The sequence below is a fragment of the Aquarana catesbeiana genome, linkage group LG07 (genome assembly GCF_042186555.1).
Source record: "Aquarana catesbeiana isolate 2022-GZ linkage group LG07, ASM4218655v1, whole genome shotgun sequence".
In the NCBI taxonomy this organism is placed as follows: domain Eukaryota; kingdom Metazoa; phylum Chordata; class Amphibia; order Anura; family Ranidae; genus Aquarana; species Aquarana catesbeiana.
Window position 1 is genome coordinate 166805647 of NC_133330.1, and position 20741 is coordinate 166826387.

A 20741-nucleotide genomic window follows, 5' to 3' on the forward strand; every position below is an offset into this window, starting at 1 on the left:
GAAGTGATAGCTGGAATCGCCTTCTAAGTTCGTTAGAAGAGGGCGGCTGTGGAGTGGATTTAGTCAGTTTACCGCTCTTCTTCCCCGCTTTCTTTCCGGAAGATTGCATAGTTTGCATAAATTGCTGAATTAGCTGGGATGAGGGGAGACGGCCGGGAGCTCATACACTGCACGTCTCTATTCAGCCATGTCCAGGCCACGCCCCCCACTCTTTTCAATGGATTGTGGGCATACCCTCTGGTAATGACCTAGTTCTCCACAATTTAAGCAGACATCTGGATTTGGTAGCCTCTTGCTGGCCGGAGGTACATTAGGCCCTGTAACACCCTCATCAGACAACTCGGTGTGCCTTGTTTCCAGCAGGTTCATCATTTCCATCATCTAAAACATTTGTAACTTCAATGCAGCTATTTCAGACTTGATATCCAGTTGCTCTGCTTCTTTGCACAACCTGGGGGTGGTGGCATTGTCCACTTTGGCAACTTGCCTTGATGACCCGGTTATCATCTCTCTTAACTGGGATATCTGAGTCTTCAGGAGCTCAATCTCTGAGTCACCATTGACTGTACTGGTCACCCTGACCCCGACAGCAGATTCCGACATTCGGCTCTTCTTCTTGCTTTCCAGCAGGGCCTCCTGTGTTCCAATATTCTTCATTCGTTTAGAGTAAGTGAGGAGTTTACTCGAGCCCTGGGCCTGAAACTGTAGCACAATAGGGTCCAGTGGCTATGCTCCTCTGATCATCTGTGATATTAAGTTCCTGGTTGCAACTTTGCCCTCCATTCCACCCTTCATTACGACTTGTAGAATCTGATCTAGGTGTCTGACATAAGCTGATAGCTTCTCATCCACCATTTGATAGGTGTGTTTAAAGAGATAGATTAACTCAGTGTAGTCCTTAACTTCCCCATAGTTCACTTGAAGTGCTTCTAAACACTCAAAAGCAGTGCAGCTGGGCTTATCGATTTTCAGATTTTGAATCACTTCAGAAGCTGGGGCTCATAGGCTTTCAACCACCCTCTGCATCTTCACTGTATGGGCAACTTCCCACTCTTTAACCGCCTGGATAGCTTGATCAATCCAGGTGTCAAATCATCCTTCGCTGAGGGTGTGGGAACTTTCCCAGAAAAGAACTCTAGCTTGGGATAACTGTAATTGATCAGCATGGCTGGCTTCTTGAGGAGCAGTTTCCCAAACTCGGCCACAAGGGGGGGATCTTCAGAGGATGTATTTGGCTTGGAAGTGGTAGCATCTAGCATCTGGATCTGGTTCGATATGTCCTGAGCTCTCTGCGTTGGAATTTGATCCCTCTGGATGAATTAGCGAGGTGTTGACATCCGCTGTCAATTGGAAGATAGCTCTTTGCAAGGAGTTAGGAACTCCCTTCTTCCATTCTGTCAAGACAGAGATAAAATCATAGCTAGGATCTACCTTCACATCCAGGATGCTTACACTTTGGCCTAGATCTAGGGCATCCAGTGCTTGACAAACCTGATCCTCAGTCCAATCTCCGCCAGGAACATCAATCACTACACACAGCTCCACTTGGCCGTTTTTTTCTCTACACCACTGGGTCGTGGCAGCGGGGTCCATCTTGATATCTTTAGGGGTGCTGTCTTGAGGAGTTCATTGCAGAGTAACAGTATCCTGGATGAGCCCCCACATGTAGCGCTAACCCCCGGAGGAGCTGCTTAAGTATATTAGGTTCCGTACTCTGCCTCTCAACCCCAAAAACAATCTCAGCCCCTCTGGCACACCTGGCAATAGTGTAAGTGCAAGGACCAATGAAAACACACACTTTATGATAAAACACTATAACAGCAAATCACAAGATGGCAACTTTATACTGGATTGGTTACCTCTACTTAAATTGGCTCTATGAGTCGGCAGGAGGAGAGCAGAGGAATGACCTTCTCTTATGTCTGTCCTCTCTGTTCTCTCCCCTGACACCAAAGGCTCAACTACAAACACTGTACCTAATTCAGTGTTCAGTGGCTTAACTCCCAAGTCCAACTATCCCGCAGATACACTACATATACAGAATCCTGAAAATGTGTATGCGTGCCCATATGACACCAGTAACTTCAGTCCCTTGGAAGAAGGATGAAGCCTTGTATCTTTGGCTAGCCACTTTAGTTGGGGCACTTAGAACTCCTGCTTGACAAAGTGTAACTGTGGTATGCTGACAGTATCCGGATAGCAAGGCGGACACTGTGACTGCTTAACAGGGCTTCAATGAGACCCAGGTTCTGACAAGTGTGGGCAAAGTGAAATAACTCTGTCTGTGTGCAGTGTCCTTGTTTCCTGCAAATGGGCAAGTGCCCTCTCATCAATCCTGCAGTCCAATCCCAAAACGAACACCCTGGAACAGGCAGGCTCTTCTGGTAACCTGACTGGTCACCTCACTCTGGAACGCTTCACACAATTGGTGCAGGTGCACCTGGATATGCACCTAGGATCCACCTCTCTCAGGGTGGATGTCCCTGACTGGCCATGGATGGCTGGAAATAAGCGGTGGACTGACCTGGGAGACAACACCTCTCCCCTAGGTCCATCTCTTCTCCTGTCTCGTGGCAACTAACTTCTCCCCAGCAGATAAGATGGTGTCCCTGATTCTTTCCTTGCCAGAGAATCCTGGGGTATGTAGTCCTGTCCCCATACAAGGTTATGGGGCCAGTTTTGGTGGGGACTATATAACCCAGAATGCTTTGCGGCTGCTGATGACTGGCTCCCTCCCCCCTGCCAATGAGGATGCAGGGGAAGGTGCAGAACAAATGGAGTCAGTGTCAGTAAAAAGAGGAAGGGGGGAGAAATGCCCCACAGGGGCTGTCAGGCACACTCTCCCTCATTGAGAGCCTTGGCCAACTTGGCATGGTCGTGGAAGATTCAGGCCTCGGTCAAGTTGGCATGGCCTCAGGAGATGTGGGGCTACCAAAACAATTATAATACTGTAAAAAAAGTTAGAATTAAAAATGATTCCGTGTGCTGGCAAATATATGTGTGTAGCGAGTGCCCCGCATCTCCTGTGGCCATGCCAAGCTGACCGAAGCTCGCATCTCCCACAGCCATGCTAAGCTGACCGAGGCTTGCATCTCTCGTTGCCATGCCAAGCTGACCAAGGCTCTCACTGAAGAGAGAGCATGCCTGTCAGCTCCTGCTGGGAATTTCTCCCAATCCCTCTCCTCCTCACTGACTTCAGATAATGTGAGCAGCGCTCGCGCACACAGCCGCTCACTTTGCTCTCTTCCCTGCATTCTCATTGGCAGGGAGGAGAGGAGGGACTCCAGCAGCAGCAAAGCATTCTGGCCCTATAGCCTTATATGGGGGCAGGACTACAAGATCCAGCACTCTCTGCACAGAGGACAGTGAAGATCTTGTCGGCTCATGGAGAAGTCAGTTACTACGAGGCAGGAGAAGATACTGGATCCAGGGGAGAGGTGTTGCCTTCCAGGTCAGTCCACCGCTTCTTGTCAGCCATCCATGGCCGGTCAGGGACATCCAGCCTGAGGGGGGATCCCAGGTGCATATCCAGGCACACCTGCACCGACGGCGTCAAGCGTACCAATGTGAGGTGACCAATTGGGTTACCAGAAGAGCCTGCCTGTTCCAGGACATTTGTTTGGGTCTTGACCGCAGGATTGGTGAGAGGGCACTTGCCCATTTGCAGGAAACAAAGACACTGCACACAGACAGAGTTACTTCACTTTGCCCACACTTACTAGAACCTGGGTCTCATTGACGCTGTTATATAGTCACAGTGTCCGTCTTGCTATCTGGATACTGTCAGCATACCACAGTTACACTTTGGCAAGTAGGAGTTTAAGTGCACCAACTAAAGTGGCTAGACGAAGATACAAGGCTCATCCTTCTTCCAAGGGACCGAAGCTACTGGTGCCATAAGGGCACGCACACACATACTCAGGGCTCTGTATATGTAGTGTATGTACGAGGTAGACTGACTTGGGAGTTGATTTGGGTACAGTGTTTGTAGTTGGGCCTGTGGTGTCAGGGGGCAGAAGAGAGAGGTCTGACATAAGAGAAGGTCATTCTTATGCTTTCCTCCTGCCTGGACTCATAGAGCCAATTTAAGTAGAGGTAACCAATTCAGTATAAAGTTGTCATATTGTGATTTACTGTCATTGAAGTGTTTGCTCTTGTGGTTATTCACAGATGTGGAATCCCTTATAAGCAGCTTGATATAATATATTGAGTTATATTGCTCTTGATCTCAGTTATTGCTCTCCAGTTAAATTACTTGAAAATATATTTCTACTGTTTGTCACTTTTCTACAGAAATATTACAGTAAAGGCAATTTCTGTGTTTTATCATGACGTGTGTGGTTTTCATTGTTCCTTGCACTTACACTATTGCTAGGTGTGCCAGAGAGGCTGAGACTGTTCTTGGGGTTGAGAGGCAGAGTACGGAACCAAATTTACTTTAGTCAAGTCAAGTCAAGCCTTATTGTCATTCTACTACACGTGAGGACATACAGTAGAACGAAATGTCGTATCTCACAGGCCCACGGTGCTACATACTAATTAAACATAATTATAAATATACAAAGAATAAAACACAGCGAAGAACTTAAAATAAAAAATGATAAACTTATACACATCTGGGAACTACGTAACTTTACATATACTGTGTATTTCTAAGAGTCTTTGTAGCAGCAAGTGTTTGTAAAAGCGTCTAGTGTATATTTAAGAGTAAAAAGCAGGGGAAGTGAGACATTCCTGGTCACGATATATAGGTTGTAGAAGAGGTTTCAAAGAGGAGTGGAGTTGAGGGAAAAACTGTTGAGCAGTCTGACAGTGCAGGTTTTGATACTTCAGTACTTTCTACCTGATGGCAAGAGCTGGAAGAGTCTCTGGGAGGGATGGGTAGGATCCTTCAGGATACTGATAGCTTTGCTGGAGCATTGTGTATGGAAAATGTCCAGGATGGAGGGGAGAGAGACACCAGCTGTCTTCACTAGCCACTGCAGGGTCTTGCGGTCAGCAGAACTGCAGTTCCCATACCAGACAATGGTGCAGCTGGTCAGCACGCTCTCAATGGTTCCCCTATAGAATGTAGTAAGGATGGGTGGAGGAAGACTGGCTTTTTTTAAGGCGGCGGAGAAAATATAGGCGCTGCTGTGCCTTCTTAGTTAGTGACGTGATGTTGGTTGTCCAGGTAAGATCCTCTGAGATGTGCGCTCCCAGGAATTTAGTACTGCTGACTCACAAAACAGTCAAGCTGTCTATGGTCAGTGGGGGGTGATCAACAGAATTTCTCCTGAAATCCATCATAACCTCCTTTGTATGCTTACATTAGGGGCAGGTTGTTTGTACTACACCATTTAACCAGTTGTGCCACTTCCTCTCTGTAGAGTGTTTCATCATTGTTGTTGATGAGACCTACCACAGTTGTGTCATCCACAAACTTGATGATATGGTTGGAGCTTAACTTTGCAGTACAGTCGTGAGTCAGCAGTGTGAAGAGCAGCGGGCTGAGCACACATCCCTGTGGGTCACCCGCGCACAGTGTGGTAGTGCTCGAGGTGCTGCAGCCACATAGACTGACTGAGGCCTTCCGGTTAAAAAGTCCAGGATCCAATTACAGAAGGGCAGGTTGAGGTCCAGCGAGTTCAATTTAGTGATAAGTTGCTGAGGAATTATTGTATTAAATGCTGAGCTAAAGTCAAACAGCATTCTAATATAAAAGTCTTTCTGTTCTAAGTGGGTAAGGGTAAGGGCCAGGTGGAGGGTAGAGGATACTGCATAGTCTGTGGAACGGTTTGGACGGTATGCAAACTGATATGGGTCCAGAGTGTATGGAAGACTGGACTTAATATGATGCATGACTAACCTCTCAAAGCACTTCATCATTATTGGAGTTAGTGCTTTGGGACGATAGTCAATACAGAACATGTCTTCTTTGGCACTGCAATTATGGTGGTGGATTTAAGACATGTAGGGACGACCGCCTGGCTCAGCAAAATGTTTAGGATATCTGTAAGGACATCTGTCAGCTGTACAGCACAGTCTCTCAGTACACGTCCAGGTATGTCATCAGGGTCAGCAGCCTTCTGTCGGTTGACCCCAGACAGGGTCTTCCTTACGTCGGCTGGAAAAAAGCAGAGCGCCTGTCGTTTGGGGATGTGGGTAGTTTTTGTGAAGGTGTTTGGTTCTGCATCTCAAACCGGGCATAAAAGTGGTTGAGTGCATCCGGGAGGGAAGTGTCATTGTCATTGGCCTGTGGCAGGGGCTTGTAGTCAGTGATGGTCTTGCCACTGGGTCCATGTTTCTTTGCTGTCGCTAGTGTTTATTGATTTTTTGAGCATATTGTTGTTTTGCCTTGATTTTTTGAGAATATTGTTGTTTTGCCTTCTTGATGCCATGAGACAGATTGGCTCTTGCTGTTTTAAGAGCTGCTTTATCTCCTGATCTGAATACCTCATCTCTGGTGTTTAGCAGCCCACGAACCTCTGCTGTCATCCATGGCTTCTGGTTGGCACATGTGGTGATAATCTTGTTGACTGTCACATCATCTATGCACTTTTTGATGTAAGCAGTCACTGTTTCAGTGTAATCTGAAACTTTAGCGGCTCCTTTGGGGGTAGCACTACATGTGATATCACATTATACACTTATACCTATACCTCTTAAGGAATTCATAGGAATTTTCGAGCTCATAGGACAGCAATCTAAGTGGATTGGGGAACCTATTCATTCTTTTTCAATGCAACTACCACCATTTTTTTCTCCAGGGTCTTTGCTTTCAGAAAATGTATACTTTTCTGTTGTTTACAATAATTTCTAGCACAAAATGCAGATTTTAACATGTATGCAAAAAATTAAAAACATGCACCAGGAAGCAAGTGGTTAATTTTGGCACTAGCATACATCCCCATGGCAGTACCAGCTTCTCATGCCTGATGTTTGATGATAGCTGGCTTATTAGCCCTCTAGATGGCCAGGACAAGATAACAAGTTTTGCCCCTCATAGACTTCAATGAAGATTGCTGCAAAGTTTGCAAACTTGGAAATTCAAGCACAATTTTAGAAACTGTTCCTGAAATGAACCCAGGCAGATTTGCTCATACCAAGATAAAATACAGTTTATGTTAGTTGGCAACTGTAACTAAAGACAAAATATATATCATGTGAACAGTCACTTTGCAACGCAGGCTTTTTAAAGCACGTGATTTCCCGTTATATATCACAAACCTTTGTAAAATGAGCCTGCTAGACATCTTCTCAACCTGTAATTATGTAGAACTTGTGGTGTGAAGCACTGCAAGGACTTTAAAGTGATTGTAAAGCCATTTAAAATAAAATAACAATACTTACCTGCTCTGAGCAAAGGAATTTCACAGAGCGTTCCCGAACCTCCACTTCATGGGTCCCCCGCCAGTGCTCCTGGCTCCTCTTCTTCATCAAGTGCCCCCATAGGAATGGGAATACTTCCTCACTGTAGCCCAGAAAAAGGTACTTAAGATTTCTCAAAGAGGCATTTTTCTGCCTTATCATAAAGCATATTCTCACAAAGGTGTTGCAGAACTGTACGGACATGAAGTCTGTGCGTAGGCAAATCTTGGGAAAAAAAGAGAATGTCATCCAGATAGACTACTACACAGACATAGAGGAGGTCTCAGAAGATCTCATGGCTTTGATCTCTGGGGGACTGAGGGGATATACCCAGGCTCTAGGGATGCAAGAACCTGGGACTAGATTAATGGCACAATCGTATATTTTTAATTGATCTTTTTGGTTCCTATCGTTTTGGAACAACATATGCTGTGGTACAGATCGGTCCCCATTTTCTACCCATTTACTTGAGCTTTGCTCTTTACTAGATATTTTGTGCCATTGTTTCAATGCTACTTTCTCAGTGCTACACCTGTATATTGATCTTAATTGCATAATTGTTTAATTGATTAATATAGGGCTGGAGTTTTGTAATATATATATATATATATATATATATATATATATATATATATATATATATATATATAATCTTGTTTTTTAGTTTTAGTTTTGCAATGTGCTGTGATCAAGGATTTTTATACTCAATTTCATGTAAGCAATAAAGATATTGATATGGACTTCAGAGTTGCTGGCTCTATCTTTCGTTTTGACATCCTGGCTCCCTAGGCTTAGTGCTGTGTGCGGAGGAGAGTCAGCACCAGGGTTTCTCCAAGGACAGTGACAGGGTTTGAGCCTGTCCGTAGAGAGCCCAAAGAGGAGAACTGGGAGTTGGTGGCATCGTATTTTTTTTTTTAACACAGGTAATGTTTATTGAATAAAAAGGTACAGTACACTTGAGAATTCAAATTAAGTATCTTATACAGAAGTATTTGTAAAACCAAATTTACAATGGTAAATGTTGTGGTCTAATAAACATGCGTTATAGGAACATGAGTCATCTATGCAACTTCCCCCCAGTCTATTTACCTACATATCCTTCTTATTCCCCAAGTATTTTACCAAACACCTTAGCAGACTGTAGCGTTTTTCGGCTGGGTACCCCTTATCATCGGGGAACCACACGCCTTCACCAGGGACCCTCAGCCAAAAAGAGAGATAAGGAGAAGTAAAAGGGAGAGGTGCTGTAGAGGGCATGTGTAGGGGAGGGGAGGAGAATAAACCTCCCCCACCCCTGTAAATTCTATACTTCCAAACCCGCAGGCCCTCAGAACCAAATGTCAGAAACACCACATCCGCCCCTCTCTGAGATGCCCCCTGGGGGGGTTCTCAAAAACATCTATACAGTAAGGTGTCTAGCTTCAACCCAGGCCGCCCAGATTTTGTCGAACTTCTGAGGACAGTTCCTACCCATATAAGTAAGTTTGTATAACAGTAGTGCCGCATTAACCAGAGCCCGCCACGCCCCCACCATGGGAGGATCCCCCGTCTTCCAGCGCAATAATATCTCTTTCCTGGCATAATAAGCTGTGTAGAACACAAACAGTTTTGTATATTTTGCCGTGGCTAAGTTGTCAGTAATGCCCAGGAGAAAAACAAGCGGATCCACCTCCAAGTGCAGCCCTGCCACTCTGTTAACCTCTGCCACCACTGTGGTCCAATAGTTCTGCAATATTGGGCATGACCAAACCACATGAAAAAAGGTCCCCACTGACTGTCTGCATTTAGGGCAAGTATCGTCCAATCCCGGGTAGATAGTGGAAAGCCTATGCAGGGTGTAGTATACCCTATGCAAAAACTTTAGCTGGATGAACCTATCTCTGGCCGAGATCATAAATGGTATGCACTGTTGCAGTCCCTCTGTCCAGTCCTCCTCAGTTAGAGCCGGGATATCTGAATGCCATTTGTTAAATAGCGGGAGTATTTTAGAGGTAGCTTTGCAGGTAAGCCTAAGGTATATAGAGGACAGCTATTAATAGGGATTCTATCGAGTGAACTGCTAGTTCCACTCCCTCCGGAAATTGCGCTCGGGCTGCATGTCTGAGTTGCAGAAACCGGAACATGCACGGAGGGAGGTGGAATTTACCCTTCAGCTCTCCAAAGGAGAGAAGTTGCCCATCCTTGAAAATATCCCGTAATGTCCGGACATAGTATCTGGCCCAGATCTGAGGATCTGGTACAGATTGGAAGTGCAGCATTGTTGGGTTACCCCACAGCGGAGTATATGGAGAGACATCCCTCCCGCCATTAAAATATTGAGATACCTGCTGCCAAACTTTAATTGTTGTTTTCATATGTGTTGTAACCTGGGGGCTGTACCTCGGGCCTCTATAGACCAAGTTGCTGAGCTCAGAGTATGATCCAAGAATCGCTGCTTCTAGATTGACCGCTGGGTTAGTATTGTCTTGAGTAAACCACCACCTCACCGAGACCAACACTGCCGCCCAGTAGTATTTTTTAAAATTTGGGAGGAAGAGGCCACCCTCTGAAAGTGATAGCTGTAGTGTTTGTTTAGCAACTCTGGGTGTTGTCCCCGCCCATAGGAAGGAGGTGATAGCTTGGTCTAGTTTTACAAAGAACGAGTTGGGGATGGGAATTGGAGTGTGGCGAAAAGCATACAAAAATTTAGGAAGGAAGGACATTTTAATAAGATTTACCCTCCCAACCAGAGTCAGTGGTAGTGTTTTCCAAACCAAGCAACGCTGGATAAACTGTTGAAGGATGGGGTATACGTTGTCTACTAGGTACTGTTTCGGATCAGTCTGTATTTGAATGCCTAAATATTTGAACTTCGTCACTCTTTTAAGAGGAAGAGGGGGGCCAGCTGGTGGCGGAGCATCCATCAGGAGGAACAGGAGAGATTTCTCCCAGTTCACCCTGACCCCAGAGAACATCCCGAATCTGTCAATGATAGTTAGGGCAGCTTTTAGTGATTGTTGGGCGTCACAGAGATACAGCAGCATATCGTCCGCATAAAGTGTTACTTTTTCTGTCAGGGGAGGGAACGAAATACCTCCCATCTCCGTAGATGCCCTCAGAAGTGCCGCCAGCGGCTCAATCGCTAAAGCAAAGAGAGCCGGTGAGAGCGGACAGCCCTGCCTGGTGCCTCGGTGGAGAGAAATAGAGGATGATAGGATGCCATTTGTATGGCTTCTAGCCGTTGGACCTGAGTAGAGTAGTCGTAACCACTGTACAAAGTTGGGTCCTATCCCAAACTTTTGTAGTACTAGCCATAAGTATTCCCACTCCACCGAGTCAAAGGATTTTTCTGCGTCCAGGGAGGCCACCACGTTGGCCTCCCCTTCAGCAGCCGGTCTCATTAGTACAGTAAATAATCTCCGCAGATTAATATCTGTACCCTTGCCCTGCATAAAGCCAGTTTGGTCTCCATGTACTAGCGACAAGATAACTGCATTGAGTCTGGTAGCCAGAACCTTTGCAAGGATCTTCGCATCCACGTTAAGGAGCGAGATGGGCCTGTACGAGGAGCATAGTTCAGGATCCTTGCCAGGCTTGGGAATGACCACAATTACAGCTCTGACATGGAAGGGGGCAGAGAAGCAAACTCAAAGGAGGCGGAGAGGACCTCCAGCAGCCTGACAGCAAGGGTCTCAACATGGGCCTTATAGAATTCAACGGGGAATCCATCATCCCCTGGGGTTTTACCCGCTTGAAGAGATCTTATAGCATTTTGGAGCTCTTTGAGTGTTATTGGAGCGTCTAGACGCTTACGAGCTGTTTCCGATAGGGAGGGCAATTCAGTGGCCTCAACGTATGTTTGAAGATCAGTGGTGGAGTATCCCACCCTGGACGTATATAAGTCCCTATAATACAACGCGAAGCAGGTATTGATGTCTCGGGGGTCCGACAACAGCCGTCCCGAGGCGTCTTTAATATTGGCCACAGTGGTTGAGACTGCTTGCTCCTTAGACAACCACGCTAAGAGACGTCCAGTCCGCTCCCCCTGTTCAAATATACGCTGTGCTTGATGAAGTAGTAATTTTTTGGTGGCCGTTGTTCGAAGTAGCACAACCTCCCTCATAGCACACTGCAAGTCTATTCTGTGGGCCTCATCCCTACTAACCGCATACTGAGCTTCTAAATCTGTAGCCCTTTGTTCAGCCTGCAGCAGAGCTGCCCCAGTCTGACGTCGGGTGAGACCTATGGCATTTTGGTAATGTTCTTTAGCATGATATTTGAACATCTCCCAACTAGATGCGGGTGTCGTAGCAGGCGGGTTATCAGTCCAGAACTCCCGCATTGCCACCTCCGCATCTGCCGCTATACGTTCGTCTGATACCCAGAACCGGGATAAGCGCCAAAGACAGTCAGTGGGGGCAGGGGTCATTTTCAACTGGAGCAGGACCAGGGAGTGGTCAGATATACCCCTTGGCAGGTGGGAGACCTCTTGCACCATTGTCAAGATGGCACTCGTGGCTAGCACCAGGTCAATGCGGGACATGGCCCTTTAGGAGGCAGACTGGCAGGTATATGACCTTAGTAGGGGATTTTTCCACCTCCAGACGTCCGTAAGACCGAAAGTGGCAGCCCACCTGGATAGCGAGGACTCCGTGGCCGCATCCGGCAGCAACTTGTCCACATGCGGGCACGGAGGCATATTGAAGTCCCCCGCTAACAGCACCTTATCCGTAGAGTAACCTGCTATACACTTCATAATTTTGTGAAGTATCAGTAATGATGCCAGAGGGGGTATATACAATCCCACAATCACCATGGGCACATTTGCAACAACTGCATGCAATATTACATATCTACCCTCGGGGTCCAGGTGCAGATCCAACAGTGTAAAAGATAGGGTCTTGTGCACTAAGACACTTACCCCCCTAGCATACGTGGAGAAGGTTGCATGGTAGTAGTGTCCTACCCACGGTTTTTTAAGACCAAGGACCGGCCCCCGGTGAGGTGGGTCTCTTGCAAGATACAGACATCTGGGCGTGCATCTTAAGGAAGTTAAAAACTAAGGATCTCTTGATGCGAGAGTTCATCCCTCGAACGTTCCAAGAGATTAATGTTATAGGGGCCATGGGATTTTTAGATAATTTGAGGCAGAGGAGGAAGTGCACCCGGGCCCCAAGGGAAACAGATCCAACCCCTCCCCCACAGCACACCTGAAATCAACACTTTGGTTAATATCCATCCTCTTGAACCAGTGTATCTATACAACATACATTCCTGTGTATAACTATCATAGCAGTACCCTTCCAAACTTAATCCCCACCCCCACCCCGCACACACCCCCAACCAAAGTGTGCTTGTTCCCCATAACTAGATATGATCATTGACCAACCGGGGTCATGAACTTAGAGGACACGTGGTAGAAATCCACCACTCAAGGGTACAGTAGTCTCAACCTGAAGGAGATGCCGCCATCAAGCAGGAGTTCACACAGATTTCACCTGGCCGAAGCCAGGGGCGCAAACTTGAAAAATTGAGTTTCCGTCATTTCCTCCCCCCCAAAAAAAACTTAGAGAAAAATAACATATGAGGAAGTTCTGTTTTCTCCTAGACCAAAAATAAAATGCAGGTTAGAAAAAAAGGGTTAGGTTGGTTGAGCTGAGCAAATTTGTCACATTCCTTGGCTCAAGAGCCGGGTATTGCCATTAGTGAACCAAGCAGTTAGCTAAGATCATGTCAGTCTGTTCGACGGTTCTCTCCTCCAATGTGTCCCAGGAGTGCAAGGGTAATATCTCTCTGTCAGTGCAACGGTTAACTTGAGGAGTAGAGTAAGGCACCCTGCACCTGCTATTCAGCAACTGTCTCTAGATCCACAGAAAAAGAAGAAAAAAGGAAGTAATAAGAAAAACAAAAAACACTAATGCTTGTCTCCTGCAGAGAGGATGTCTATCCATCTGAGTGTTTAGCAGATGACAGGTTAAGTAAGAGCAAGCAGTCCATCAAGCGCCCCCCTGCTCTGCCTCAGACACTAAATCTTGTGTGCTTTGGCTGCTTAGCAAAGACAAATACTAGGCCAAAGGAACATTACTTATCCGGCAGGGTTTCCCGAGCTAAGTCAGCTGCAATAAACAGTTACCTGATGACAAAACAGGCATCTCTTCTAGCGGTGGGCCAAGGTGTTTAACCATTGCGAGGCCTCGTTGGGGGAAGTGAAGAACCTGACTCTTTCACCATCCTGGACTCGAAGTCGGGCAGGGAACAACATACTGTACCGCAGTCCCTTGGTTCTGAGAGCCTGCTTCACCGCATCAAAGGACTTGCGCTGCTTTTGAGTGTCCACCGAGAAGTCCGGGAAGAACATGAGGCGGGCCGCCTCGTGTCGGACCTCCACCATCTTGCGGGCCTCACGCAGTATCAGGTCCCGGTCTCTAAAATTCAGCAGCCTAAATATAAATGTGCGAGGTGGGGACCCAGGCGGACCTCGGGTCGGTGGCATCCTGTGGGCCCTCTCGACTGCAAAAAACGGAGAGAAAGCTGCTTGCGGGAACAATGAACGAAGCAGCCGTTCGGTATAGGCGGACGCTTCTAAGCCCTCCGACCCCTCCGGGAGTCCTATAATCCGCAGATTATTGCGTCGGTTACGGTTTTCAGAATCTTCGGCCCTTGCTTCTAAGTGTTTCACCCTCACCTGCAAAGTATGCAGGGAGGCCGAGTGCTCTCTGATCCCATCCTCCGCGTCTCCCACTCTGCGCTCCACCTCTGTCACACGGTGTCTCACCTTCTCAAAGTCCTGTCTGATAAGACCGATTTCCAATTGAACTGTGTCTATCTTAGTAGTAAGTGTGGACAAGGAGGACTGGCAGCCCGTGATGGCTTGCATCAGAGCCGCAAAGTTGCTCTGATCCGTGAGAGCGGGCTCCGGCCCGTCCGTCTGCGTCGCCATGTTGCTCACCTCCTCCACGTGGACAGCCGCGCTGCCTGGATTACTCTGGGTATTGCTCAGTCTGTGGTGATCGAAACATCGCCGGCTCCGTGTCCGCATCCGCAGGGGGAGGTTGGGAGAGGGCTCAGGCGGTTAAATGGATTGTCAGGATGGGTTAACAGGATAGATTCCTGGAGAGGTTCAACCTCTTCTTTTGTCCTGGACTTTTACATTAAGCCTTAGTCCTAAGCCCCGAGGATATCCTAAACCAATAAGCACAAGTATAAGGGTAAATGGCGCTACCTATATAAAAAAAGGCAACAAACCCCGATCACTTGTTAGGTGCTATGTGCCTCTGTTGTGACTAATACATGTACATAGACCAATGGTGCAATACCTAATAAATAAATTAACAATGTGCATATACCAGTGGTGCAAAACCTCACTAAATTGCCAAATAAATATGAACTGTGATAATAATGCAAAATATTTAAAAAGTGATACATAAAACGTGATGCTCCAATAACATAGATGCAGGTGAAAATAAAAATAAAATTAAATAAAAATAAAAATGAAATTACAAATTACAAATAGAAATAGAAAAGGCTAATCCCAAATGTGTATGTATGAGAAATATTAAATAATTAAAAAATTCTTTAAAAATTTTTTTTTTAAAAATGTATAAAACGAACCCCCCAAAAAATAACAGTCCAAAAAATACATGAAGAAATCAATCCAAACAAAGTCTTTTGTGATATTTAAGTGCTTGGTGACAATAAACACAGGAACAAATCCAGGTGACTTTTAGGTGCTCCCCCTCTTGGGTCCCCACTCACCAGCTCCAATAACCCCTACAGGGGTGTCTCGCTTAGCAGATAAGCTTGATGTATCGATGCTGTCTCCAAATATAGATCATGCAGCCAGGCTCCAACCTTTCCAACCAGTATCCAGCTCCTTATGGACCTCCCAAGGCTATCCTGCAGCTGGATCGAATTATGTATGCAAAAAATCTCTCCAAGGCCAGATCAACCAGCTGTACTCGTCTCCTAATACTCTCTCCGATATCCAGTATAGGTAAGGTTTTCATGCAAAAAATGAGATATGGGCTCCCATAGTGTAGTATAATAAGAATAAGGAGATGTTTTTATTACAAAATTAAAACAGTAAAAAAAGAGACAGAAAAAATAAAAATAAAAACAAGTGTTCCATGCTAAGGAAACTCCTCAAAAAGTCCTACAGCTATGGGAAAAAGTGACAGCTTCAGACCTGTGGTATGTCTCGCTTGCAGCGTGCACTCCAGCTGCGTTCCACAGGCTCACTGAACCGCTATCACACCCGGAAATGATGTCAGTGCATGATTCCGCCTAGGCATACCACGGGTCTGAAACTGTCCCTTTTTCCCGTTGCTGTAGGACTGTTTGAGGAGTTTCCTTAGCATGGAACACTTGTTTTTGTTTTTATTTTTTGTCTCTTTTTTTACTGTTTTAATTTTGTAATAAAAACATCTCCTTATTCAAATACTACACTATGGGAGCCCATATCTAATTTTTTGCATGAAAACCTTACCTATACTGGATATCGGAGAGAGTATTAGGAGAGGAGTACAGCTGGTTGATCTGGGTTTGGAGAGATTTTTGCATACATAATTCGAAAGACTTTGTTTGGATTGATTTCTTGATGTATTTTTTGGACTTAGCACGTTCATTTTTTGGGGTTCGTTTTATATATATTTTTTTTAAAGTTTTAAATATTTTTTTTTATTATTTAATATTTCTCATACACATTTGGGATTGGCCTTTTCTATTTCTATTTTTACTTTCATTTTTATTTTTATTTAATTTTATTTTTATTTTCACCTGCATGTATGTTATTGGAGCATCACGTTTTATGTATATTTTGCATTATTATCACAGTTCATATTTATTTGGTAATTTAGTGAGGTTTTGCACCACTGGTATATGCACATTGTTAATTTATTTATTAGGTATTGCACCATTGGTATACGCACATGTATTAGTCACAACAGAGGCACATAGTACCTAACAAGTGATCAGGGTTTGTCGCCTTTTATTATATAGGTAGCGCCATTTACCCTTATACTTGTGCTTATTGGTTTAGGATATCCTCGGGGCTTAGGACTAAGGCTTAATGTAAAAGTCCAGGACAAAAGAAGAGGTTGAACCTCTCCAGGTAATGAATTGAGAGTGACGCCCTCCACAGTGTGGAAATAACAGGTTGTCAGGGCTGGGCTCAGCCCTTCCTTCTCGGTCTCGGCTAATTGCCAGCTCCTATCTCTCCATAGTGACTTACCTGTTGATGATATCCTGCTCATCAGTCCTGCCTACTTAAGCCGTCCAGCCCAGATGATCTCTGCTTTCACCTTGGTCAACATCACAGAGACTCCTGCGTTCCTGTTAAAGACTTGCTTGGCTGACATTCCTTCTGGCTCCAGATCCTGCTTGCTGTCCCATTACGCTGATCCCTGGCTTTCTGACTTTCTGGCTTGTCTGACTATCCATTCCAGTTATCGAACTTTGGCTATGTTTTGACTATGTTTGTTCTATTTACTTTTATTATTAAACAAGTGTGATTTAACTGTACTGACTATCTGCTACAATAAAGGCTTATATTGGAGTGCGGCTGTCCACATTCCTTTTCTTCATTAAGGCTTAATGTACACGGCACATTTTAAAACCTCTCCTGAACGATTTAACTTGCCAGATAGTAACAGACGTTTTAAAATGTTCGTTTTACCATGTTTACAAGCCGCGTTTAGCCACGCTTAGCCGCGTCTGCATATAGAAGCGTTCTTTTTTATTTTAAATAGTCAAAAATGTATCTCCATTAAAAATGCCTGTAAACGAAAAGTGGCTAAATATGAGTTATCGCGTTTACAAGCTGTTACAGGCATTTGGCGTTTCAAATGCCTATGAACATTCGTCCTGAACACATTCTTTTTGCTTTCCAAAAAATGCATCTAAACTCAACTGCCTAGAAATGACTATAAATGATCCTGTGTACATGTACTGATAAGATAACATCGAGGAGAGTTCAGGGACAGCTGAAAAAAAACACCCAACTTCTCTTAAATGTCTGTTTACCAGCAGCAGTGTACATGAAGCCTAAGAGACACCTTGTCTTTGGGGGACTCACAGGACAGTGAAGGGAGACTGGTCTTAATGTGTTCATGATAGCTGCAGTATAGTGCTCCACACTGTAGAGACTACTGTTCAGGAGGTCGTGTAACGGCGGTACTATGTGCTGCACTATAAAGACACTTTTCAGGAATTTGGGTTATGGACTGCAATGCTACGCCAGTGTTCTTCAGTAAACCATTGAAAAGCTTAATGAGTGAACATTCTTTATTCTGGATAATAGGCCTTCAGCTGGAAATATGTGAAGAGGCTGGTAGAGTTGGATATGGTAGAGTTTATCTATAAAGGCAGGTATGTGACTATCCCATCTGCAGAAGAAGCAGGGTGGGACCTGGGCCAGCCTAGTGTGTGAGGCGCTGTCCAATCTAGGTCCTTTACACGCTACCCTATGCTGGGAATAAAGGCATATTTTACTTTAATTCACACGGGTGACAAGCCATGCGTCTGGAATGACAGGTGTGTGTCAGGGATTTTTAAACTGGGTGTTTGATTACTCCTACCTGATTCTGGAGGAAGCTTCCAGAATATAGGGCGGGAAGAGTCAAATGTTCAGTTTAAATATTTAAGGAGGCATCCAGAAAGTGACTAGGGAGCTGATAAATGTTTGAGGGGTCTTTCAAGAGTGCTCTTTCTCTGCTAGAAGAGTTATGCTGCGTACCCACGATGGGAATTTCCGTCAGAAAAAGTCCGATGGGAGTTTTTCATCGTATATTCCGACCATGTGTATGCCCCATCGGACTTTTCTGACAAAAATTCAGACGGACTTAGAGAACCTGTTCTATATTTTTCCGACCGAACAAATTACTATCGGAAAAACTGCTCGTCTGTATGCTGTTCCGACGAGATTATCAGAAAGAGCCCAAAGGGTGGCGCATGGACTATTGAACTTCCTTTTTCTAGTGCCGTCGTACGTGTTGTATGTCACCACGTTCTTGACGGTCGGAATTTGGTGTGACCGTGTGTATGCAAGACAGCTTGAGCGGAATTCCGTCAGAATTCCGTCAGAAAAACCTTCAGAGTTTATTCGGACGTCAAAACCGGTCGTGTGTACAGGGCATTACAGTTCTCCTGGGGCTGCTGCCCCTTGGAGGTAGCTAGAGAGAGACAAGAATTGCAGTCTGAGCCTCAGTAGAAGCTGGGCTGAGGGACTGAAGAAGATTGATAAAGAATTTTTTGCTGGTGGGCACTTTTCTTAAGTCCTAGTCTGGTGCAAGATTTTCCTCACTGTGGATCTTTCTGTGGAATCTGGATGGCAGACAGTTCCAAGAACATTGTGAGTAAGACCTGGTTGGGACTTTAATGTGTGCCTGCTACTATAAGGATTTGTGCTAGAAGTTTGTCCTCCTATTGATTGTTTTGAAGTATCCTGAAACCCTTGAACCCCTTCTCTTGTTTCAGGTTATTCAGCAATAAATTCTAAAAACACATACCCTAGACTGAGCTTGTGTTGTCGGTGTGCATGGAAATGTGCCTGTGGATGGCAACCTCTGTACTATTGTGGAAGAACCTGTGTTATTCTAAGCAGCCCCTCCAGAAGTGAGCTCTACATATGGGCTGAGTGGCCACAGCTCCCTGCATACACCTGCCATTCCAGATGCAGGAAACCGTAGGTTCTTGCTGCAGGAATTTGTAAGGTGTGCTAATCACCTATGTGAATGGACTGTCATTGGATTATATGGGCTTACCAGCCCTAGCCCCAGCTCTTTATATACAGTGCTATGAAAAATATATTTCTCCCTCTTCCTATTTTTTTTTATGCATATTTGTCACACTTAAATGATTCGGATTACATTTTAAAGTACACAAAGATAACCTGAGTAAATACAAAATGCAGTTTTTAAATTATGATTTATTTTGTTAAAGGAAAAAAATGTCCAAACATGCCTGGCCCTATGTGAAAAAGTAATTGCCCCTAAACCTAATAACTGGTTGTAACACCCTTGGTATCAACAACTGCAATCAAGTGTTTGTGATAACTGGCAATGAGTCTTTCACATCCCTGTGGATAAATGTTGGGCCACTCTTCTTTGCAGAATTGTTTTAAGTCAGCCACATTGGAGGGTTTGCGAGCATGAATGCCCTATTTAAGGTCCTGCCACAGCATCTTAATCAGATTTAAAGACGGACTTTGACTAGGCCACTCCAAAACCTTAATTTTGTTTTTTTAGCCATTCAGAGGTGGACTTGCTGGAGTGTTTTGGATCATTGTCCTGCTGTATAACCCAAGTGCGCTATGAACTGATGGCCGCATATTCTCTTTCAGGATTTTCTGGTAGAGCGCAGAATTCATGGTTCCATCAATTATAGCAAGTCGTCCAGGTCCTGAAGCTGCAAAGCAGCTCCAGACCATTATATTACCACCGCCATGTTTGACTGTTGGTATCATATTCTTTTTATGAAATGCTGTGTTCGTTTTACGCCAGATATAACGCGAGGAATACATTCCAAAAAGTTAAACTTTTATCTCGTCAGTCCATGGATAATTTGCCTAAAATTCTTGGGGATAATCAAAATGTTTTTTGGCAAATGTGAGATAAGCCTTTGTGTTCTTTTTGGTCAGCAGTGGCTTTCGCTTTAGAACTCTCCAATGGATACTATTTTTCTCAGTCTCTTTCTTATTGTTGAATCCCAAACACTGACTTTAACTAAGGCAAGTGAGGCCTGCAGTTCTTTAGATTTTGTTCTGGGTTCTTTTATGACCTCCTGGATGAGTTGATAGGCTGGTCACTGGGAAGGTTCACGACAGTTCCAAGTTTTCTCCATTTGTGGATAATGGCTCTCATTATGGTTTGCTAGAGTCCCAAAGCTTAGAAATGGCTTTGTAACCCTTTCCAAACTGATACATATCAGTTACTTTATTTCTCATCTGTTCTTGAATTTCTTTAGATTGCGGAATTAGATCTTTTAGCATGCTTCACTTTGTCAGACACCTTCTATTTAAGTGATTTCTTGATTCAACAGGCCTGGCAGTAATCAGGCCTGGGCGTGGCAAGTGAAATTTACCTCAGCTTTCCAAAAAATGTAGTTAATCACAGTTCATTCATGATTTAGTAAGGGGGGCAATTACTTTTTCACACAGGGCCAGGTAGGTTTGGACAGTTTTTTTCCCTTAATAAACAAAATCATTGTTTAAAAACTGCATTTAGTATTTATTCGGGTTATCTTTGTGTAATATTAAAATTTGTTTGATGATCTGAATCATTAAAAGTACCACTAAAGGCAACATACACATTTTAGTTAATCCTCATATAAATAACTGAAAGTTACACATGATAATAAACATAATAACTGAAATTATTATTTTCCTACCATATAACTGCATTTGGGGTCTCTAATCC